This window comes from Silene latifolia, chromosome 1, assembly GCF_048544455.1.
Source record: "Silene latifolia isolate original U9 population chromosome 1, ASM4854445v1, whole genome shotgun sequence".
Lineage (NCBI taxonomy): Eukaryota > Viridiplantae > Streptophyta > Magnoliopsida > Caryophyllales > Caryophyllaceae > Silene > Silene latifolia.
Genome location: NC_133526.1, coordinates 135,535,397 through 135,544,413, shown reverse-complemented (window position 1 = coordinate 135,544,413; position 9,017 = coordinate 135,535,397). Strand labels below are relative to the sequence as shown.

At 37.9% G+C, this 9,017-nt stretch overlaps 1 non-coding gene across 1 annotated transcript; it reads right to left on the bottom strand.

The window, feature by feature from the left end:
• Positions 1-8,691: 8,691 nt before the first annotated feature.
• LOC141618766 (small nucleolar RNA R71) lies at positions 8,692-8,799 on the bottom strand. The gene has a single exon (XR_012531494.1). It is a non-coding gene; the product is annotated as a small nucleolar RNA R71 (small nucleolar RNA).
• Between the last annotated feature and the right edge of the window lie 218 nt (positions 8,800-9,017).

The window sequence follows — 9,017 nt, the reverse complement described above, 5'->3', positions numbered from 1 at the left end:
GAATGGTTGAGAAACCTTTTAGCTGATATACCAGTGTGGGGCGGACGGCTAACACCGGTTTCTCTACACTGTGACTCGCAGGCTGCTATTGGTGTTGCAAAGAATAGTGTCTATAATTCGAAAAAGAGACATATTCGAATAAGGCACGCTGCAGTTAGACAACTCCAAGACAATGGAGTGATTGCTTTGGACTATGTGAAGTCCGAAAACAATCTTGCTGATCCCTTTACTAAAGGGCTGGCTAGGAGACTAGTCGTTGATACGTCGAGGGGAATGGGGCTTAAGTCCTTAGGTCAAGAGTGAGACTTGACTAGGTCTAGAGCTCCTATTCCTATGGCGTTGTATGATTCATAGCCTTTATGGTGGTGCTTTGAGACGCACTTGATGAATCATACACCAGGTTGGACTTAGGTCCTTAATGACTCATGTGAGAAGTGCTATTGAGAAGCACTTGAGTCACCTACGTAGGTGTAACGATCATTAGACTATGAGAAGTCTTCTGAACACATCTATTAGTACCGAGGTAAACGCATAAATCTAAAAGAGCGCGTTGCACTTTCGCGGAACGATCTTAATCTGAAGGTATGATATGTGTTGTGGGGGGTATCGACCGAAGCTCAGCTAGGAATTCAAATCGCAAGATATTCTCTCGCTGTAAGTAAGTTGTTTCCTCATTGCACTAAAGTGTCAATTCAAATCGAAAGATATTGATACCTAAGTATCCAATCCTTCCTTTACCCAGGAATTTCTTCTTTCTTTCTCTTCGCCATCAGTGGGGGATTGTTGGAAATGATGGCTTTCAAAAGCAACTTTCAACAATGCCTTTTTTGTTTGTTTGACATCCCACATCGGTGGAATAGAGCTTCCACCTCTTGCTTATATATCAACTTGTTCTCCTTTGGTTAAGTGAGTGGACCAAAGGGGCTTTTGTTGTAAGTCTTGGGCCTGTGGGTTTGGGTCCAAACACACACACGCGCGCGCGCGCCGGCCCGGCCCGGCTCGAGCTCGGGCTCGGGCTCGGGCTCGGGTTTGGGTTTGGGTAGAGCACCTGCGGTGCGGGCCAAAGGCCCCCTTTTACCTTTTTGCTCTTGTGTGTAATGGGCTGTCTACATTCATTATGTTTGGTGGTTGAGTGTGTTGATTTAGTCAGTCAAATGAGACTGTTAGTGGCTGCGATTAAGGAGCTTAATCTGCCCACTAACTCGGTCTTGACTGCTGCTTTTGTGGAGCGGTTTTTGATGTGCTGTTGCTCTAATTTTCCTATAAATAGAGCAACCTGTTTCACTTCAATACACACAATAAATCACTCCCTCTTCTCTCTTTCTCTTCTCTGCTCGAAAGTAAAGTTTCTGGGTAATTGTTTATAATCGTTCCAAGTCTCTCTGTCACGAGTGGGCGTGACAGCGAGGAGGCTGTAGTGTGATCCTTGGGGAACTACCGGCACCAGCTGATCGCCACCACGGTCGTACCGGGCAAATAGTTTTCAAGGCAGTGGCTTCTTACCACGGCACTACTTCTTACGGGTTTTAATATTTTCTGATCGCTTATACTCCGTCTCCAATCGGTATTTCTGATCTTTATTGTTACTGTTTCGTATTTTACAACAACACAGGATGCCTAGTAAGCCCACCAACAAGCCAACCAAGCCATCCACCGACCTCGGGAGGGCAAGCGGGGCAGCCACAAACCCCGGGTGGCCAAGCGGGACAACCACCAACCCCTAGTGGCCAATTAGGCCGCCCACCAACTCCGGGAGGCATAACGGGTCAGCCACCAACATCAAGAGGCCAAGTAGGCCACCCACCAAACCCAGGAGGCCAAGTAGGCCATCCCCCAACCCCAGGAGGAAAAGCGGGTCAACTAACTCCCCCTGGAGAACCGGATATACCAATTGTACCAGTTGTACCTATTGTACCAGTAGTACCTGTTGTACCAGTTGTACCTGAAATACCAGATGTCCCTGGAGGCAACGACGCAGGCGGCAAAGGCGGAAGTGGCAAAGGAGGAGGCCTACCAGCAGGGTCAGGTGGCCCATCAAAAAAACAGAGAAGCCGCACAGGAAGCCATGTACGTAAGCCATCAGGCCCGAAAGGTAGTGGAGGCAAAGGTAGTAAAAAAGGGCAAGGAGGAGGTAAAAGGGGGAAGAAAAGAGGAAAGGCAAAAGGCAAAAAGAAACGCAAACAACGAAAACGAAAAGATTCTAACAAAACATGTAGTACTCACTACTCAAAGTAAGAATTATAAAGGGATGTGTTTTAGTGCACATAATTGTGCTTCAGTCTGTCAGGTAGAAGGCTTTCAAACTGGAGATTGCTCTATCGATCATGCAAGATGCATTTGTTCCAAACCCTGTTAATCAAATATCACTCATATCAATCTAAATTACTAGGGTTTTCATTAGCGTAGGGTGGTATGGAAGTAACCTCCCCTTTTCCCTATCCACCACGTAATTTTTTTATGTATACCCGCCTAACTACCTATCTCTTAATGACAAGGTAAAGTTTCCGAAATCATACATTATGGATTGTGTTTTTTTTTTCCTTTTTTTGATGACGAGGGAGTTGAATCCCTTCGGGTGCATGAATTCACGCACCATCATAGAGACCATATAAGTCACCCCCTTCGGGGGCTGCAGTGGCCAAGTGATCATCGCCATGTATTACCCATAAAAATTGACTATGTAAAAAAAGAAATTATAAAATGAGATTGTATAATTAATTATTAGTAATTATAATTGGTTTAGTAATTATATAGTTAGTAAATATAATTGGTTTGGTTGAGGAACCATAAGAGTAAAAAATTAAATTTCATGATGACAAAAGTGATATCTAAATTATATTTCCTAGATTGTAATTTCAAGTAAAAATTAAAGTGATAAAATACGAAATCAATACTATATATTAAATCCAGAAACCAAGGGACTTCAATTTAATTAAAGAAAGTTATACAAATTAATTATACTATATAGTTTTAAATCACTAGCATCGTGTGATGGACCCGATTAAGGGATCTCAATGCAAATATTATATAGTTTGGGTTAAAATTAAATTATATAGAAGCTTGGTAATTTTCCTAAATATTTGTAAGGGACTAAAACATAGTCAATTTCCTTAAAATAAAATAATTAATTAAGATGGTCAATTTCCTTAAAATAAAATAATAAATTAAGATGGTCAATTTCAAGGAGACTAAAAGAAAGAAGATGCATGGTAATTTTCCTAAATATTTATAGAAGACTAGAAGATGGTCAATTTCCTTAAAATAAAATAATTAATTAATATAAGCATGCACACTTATGGTATTAATTATTATCATCATAAAATTATATATTCAATTTAAAATCTATGCAATTTTATTAACCTTTATAGTTTATTAGATGTATAGAGATGTTAATTATTTAACATACAAAAATATAATATATAAGTAGGTTATAAATAATTCAAGTTATATTAGTAATCACTCATTTGAATAGTAAAAGTAACAATATTATCAGCGAGATTAGTGAAAGTGGTAGAAACAACAACGAGAGTAGTGAAATAATCAATATTAATGTGACAATAGTGAAAGTAACAATAATTCCGGTGGGAGTAGTGAAATTATCAGTATTAATGCGACAGTAACAATAATTACGGCGGGAGTAGTGAAAGTAACAATGATTACGGGCAAGTAGTGAAATGTTATTACTATTGTTTCATTAATAAGAGTAAAATATTAATAGCGGGAGTAGTGAATTTGTCTCGAAATTTATTTCATCGTAATTTTAGGATATGTCATAAAAAAATATATTAGTGATAAATTTATGAGTTATGCAACTTTAAGTAATTTTATTTAATGAAAAAGAATTAATGGTAAGTAGAGGTAGCCCGGGCGAAGCCGGGCACCAATACTAGTAAAATTGAGTCTTAGAAACCCGACTTGGATTATTTGGGGCGTGTATTATGGGTCTTGGGCACACATTAACCCATAATCTTACGGTTACAAATATGAAATTTTTTATTGTAGACAACAATTAAAAATAACTGCCAAAATAACAAACAGATCCGTCACAAGTTGAAGAAATTATGTTGTAAATTTGTAAATTGAAAGGTAATGGTGATGGAAACTTTCCGTCACTTAGATTCATTGTAAATATCTATAATGTGACAAGAACTGTATCGTAAAGTAAATGCTACGGAAATTCAGGACACGACCGATTGACGATAAATTTGTGTTTGAATTCTTCCAAGAAGTTAACATTGCGAAGAAAGTATCCTTTAAAACACTCACTTAATCAAGGATTAAATGGCTAATTATTAGGAGACAAGGAACCTTAAGCATGCAAATAAATTAAAGACTCAACCACCTCCCTTTGTTCTATAGCCTATTGAATAACTCCGAATTCATAGAAGATCGAGTCTTAACTAGCTTGGATCAATTGCTTCTGGGGTAGGTGATGAGCGATTCGTTGTTCATTCAATCAAACATATCTATATATCCAACTAACAATTAGCAATTGGTTAAGTCGGAGTCGATCCATGGGACGGTGTTCTTTGAGTTCTAATTCTATGTATTTCAATTTATGCAAGTGTCACGATTAATAGATTGAGTTTTATACAAAATTAATGAAATTAAACACCAATAATAAGATGTAAACAATTAAATGAAAGCACTAGGGTCCATGTATGTTTTGTTATGGGTTCTTATGAAGACGAGGTTGTATGTGACGTGTTTCCTATGAATGCTTGTCACATTCTCGTGAGGCGTCCATGGCAATATGATCGGGACATGGTACATAAAGGTCGTAGGAATGAATATGAGCTGGTTTCTAGTGACAAGAAGATTTTTTTCAAGGCCTACGTCTTCACAAGGAGTCCGAGCTATGCGTTCTGGTCTCGAGAAAACATCGAGTCTCACAATGATACACAGGCATGACGAGTTTGAGTCTGATTTAGGTGAAGCGGGTTAGATGGCAGCAACATAAATTGGTCGGTCGATTTTAATCGTCCACCTATATTTTTTGATTATGACGATGGGGAAGCGTGTGTTGCTTATGTCAAAGAGCCGTGTAATACATTCAATTCTGGCCAGAAATTCAAAGTTGTTGCGGAGCCAAGCACGCTAACCATTGATGCTAACAAGTTCCTGGGTCTAGATTTTGTGATTTGGTTAAATTTCATGAACGAAGGGCTGCTGCATTTGTGAAAATTTTGGTTTGTTTAATGACCTTAATCGGCAGCATGGTTTGGAAGGTTGTGTCTACTTCTGCACGAAGGGAGGTGGGGAGGTCGGCATAAGGACACTGAAATCAAAAGGAAGGATCAAGGTGCAGCCATGTCGCGAAGATAGTTCTAGCTCTCTGTTTAGATACATCTTTTCGTTTGCTCTTTTGTTCATTTTTTATCCTGGTGAATTCGAGCAACTGGAATTGAGCTCAATTCCTTTCCAAGAGGGAGGGGATGATCTGATTATGCTAGGTTCGAGTGAAGCTCACTTGGATGGGGCTTAGTGAAGCTAGGCACGAGTGCCAATGCTAGGTCCATAGCAGCCATGGTGAACGGCTATTCTAGCTCAAGGGAGCATGTGTGTTTAATCCAATGTTTGGATTAAATACACATCTATTTATTAGTGGCTATTTCCTTGATTATTTCCCTTAATGTTTTGCGTAAATGATGGTAGTAATGGCTGGTGTTAATTAGGATAGTTACAACACTTAACACCGCTCTAAATGTTTATTTCAGTTACAACTTATGGGTAAATGCTCTCTTAATTGCTCTTAATTAGCTTTGAACGGTTTCTAGACCTGTTGAAGGTTATTTATAGGCCTGGTTGTGAGCTTATAAGAAATCAAGCATTTTCCAAGAAAAACAATAAGATAACCACTTGTGTTTTCTCTCTAATTTGAGTGTGTAGTTTACATACCAAGTTTCAGTTAGTTTTCGACGTGCTTCGAGCTGAACTAGATTGTTTCTCAATAGGTCTTGAGTTCAATCAACCCTATTGTCAAATTATAGGTCTAGTTTGTCAAATATCCTTGCAAATCAAATCAAATCTTACTTAGTACGTTCGGATCTTGTTTGTTCTTTCATTGTTAACGTTTAAAACCATTGTTACTATTCTAGAATCTGACATCAAACAGATCAACTGACTGTTCAGTTCGTTGGTTTTCCGCTGCACTCATACGAGTCTTATTCTTTCGGATAAAAATCGTATCACTTCTTGTCGTAAATTTCAGCATGAAACTCATCTCAAGTGAGCAAAAAATCAACATTCATAGCATTACAAATCCGTCTTAATAGGAGCTTGTAATCCCGTCATAATAATAGCATGTAGCATGGGTATGAAAACCCGTCTTTATGTCAGTGATGTGTCCATTTTATATATGATTTTACCCCCATTTTAGCTCCATTTTTACATGTCATTCGCACTAATATTAGTGATTATAAGAGCTAATATCGTGCTCTAGTTGTGTTTGCTTGTTTTCATTGTGTTTTTTAGAAAATTGAACTTTTAGTAGCTTTATCCCGTCAAATAGTGAAGAAATGAATTTGTCCCAAGTAAAAGTCCAAGTTTACATATTGTTAAGCATTTTTCAAGCCCGAGTAAAAGCATGGAGTTTGGGTTGATGGACAAATGAAGAAATAAATTTCGCCCAAGTAAAAGTCCAAGTCAAGCAAATGGAAAAGTCAAGCTTGGAGATGCTCTTAGGATGGCCAAATATGCCTTTAACCGGGTGGATTACGGAGCATTAATTGCAAACATTGGATCCCCTTAGCATTTACTCAAGAAGTTAAGGGAATGTAGCCGGATTCACATGACCCCGATCAGGGGTTGCTTGCCCCAGGATTTTTATGTTATGGTTCTATTTTACTATAAATAGGGCCTTAATCCGTAATTGTAGGATATCTTTTCTTACATATTTTTACACTGCTTTTGACTTAGCACACAAATTCTCTCTAGTTTTCATTAGTTTACATATTGTTAAGCATTTTGTTTTGTTAAACAAATTACATTTTGTTAAGCATTTGGTTCTTATTTTAATACAATCTTTCCATTCAAAGTCATTTGGGTTTGTTATTCTTGTTCAAGTTCCAAGTTATTATGTTACGGTAAAATTCGATCCTTGTTCATTTCATTATCTCATTCTTCATTATAGTTATTTCATAGTTTTCGTCATTATTTTTAGCATTGCAATATTAGTTGGTTATTTATTAAATTTTATTATCAAGTTATCATCACTAGTTTACCATTAGCATTCCTTATTACATTTCTCATAATTAGCATTTCACTAATTTACATGTTATTACTAGTTAGTTTATTCATAGTTTATAAAATTTCATTTAGTTATATTTGCATTATTATCATGTTTACTAATTCATACAACATTAATTTTATTTCCAATATGAGTGAGTAGTTCCATTTGTCTAGGGAATAAGGAAGCCATGCATGAATAATATTTGTAAATGTTAAATTAGGTTGATGTAATATTGTCAAATTGTCTCTATCACATGTTTGCTTCGTCATGATTAATCTTTGTTTAGTGACCGTATTCATTGATTAAGTTTGATAATTCATTCTATAAGTCGAGAGGCGCGGAATCGAATTAGACTAAGCATGTGTTAGTAGGACGACCTAGTCATAATGAGAGTTCTTTAGGACCCGGTCTATGGTTAAGAATAAGGCCGAGAGGTGGTTGTCTTTAAGCCTAAACAATTGATAATGATATTTATTCCGAGTTTGACATGATCATCTATATACAATTACATGTGTGACCCGACTCCCATAAACTCCTTTATCATATATATTTACATCGTTTAATTTACAAGTTATCAAACCAACCAAACAATCAATCATAACCGACCTTGATAGAAGTCTATTCATTGCTTTTCATAAGGCAATTCCCGTCTCCTTGTGTTCGACCCCTCGTACTACATTCATTTGTGTCTAGGGAAATTTATCTTTGATTAGGTGTACGACAAAGCCTTTAAAATTTTAACGTCGTTGCCGGGGAGCACGATAATACTACGTTTAGAATTGTTGATCTCTATCTTGTTTTCTTTTGTCTTGAGGAACACTTGTTCCTTGAGACCGTTGCTTACGAATATCTTGAAATTGTTGTCTTATGCCCAGGTCTTCTCACATTGGAGAATTGCTTTCACCGTATTCCGAGCCCGAGAAAACCTTGTGTAGAAGACGACGCTTTTTGAAAGAAACTAAAGAGGTCGCTTCTCCCGTGCAAATTGAAAGTGCAATAAAGTTGTACCTAGACGATCTTAAAGAATTTGAAGAGGAGGAGGTTTCTAGTTCATCAACTCCACCACCACCACCATCTCCAACTAAAAAGATGGTGAAACTTTTCGATCATTCCAAGCCCACCGCGACTATGCTTCCGGCCGGTATTACAACAACTCAAATTACTGCCCTGGAGTTCGAGATCAAACCGGCTTTCATTAGCCTTATGGAGAGGAAGCAATTTGGGGGAAGTCCTTTGGAGGATCCCAATTTGCATGTTCAAAATTTTTGTGACTATTGCTCCATGATTCGACAAACGGGAGTCACTCAAGCTCAAATTAGGGAAATACTTTTCCCGTTCTCTTTGAAGGACAAGGCAAAATTATGGATCAATAGCCTTGATCGCACCGCCATGGGAATCACCAATTGGGAAACATTGACTCTTGCTTTCTATCAAAAGTTTTTTCCACCGGAGAAAACTCGAACCTTGAAGAGCCAAATCAAGGGATTCCGTCAACAAGCTATTGAGAGCTTATATGAAGCTTGAGAGAGGTACAAGGAGTTGCAAAGGCAATGCCCACATCATGGGTTTGATGGTTGGTTTCTAGCTATAACATTCTACAATGGATGTTGTGCCGAGTCCTGAAGAATTCTTGATTCCACCAATAATGGGCGGTTTGATCAAATTGACACAGATATTTCTCATGCCACGATTGAATCTATGGCGATTCATGATGCCCAATATGTCAATTCTTGGAGTACTCCTATCAAAGGTAAAGAGGAATCTTCCGACACTACTATTTTGAAAG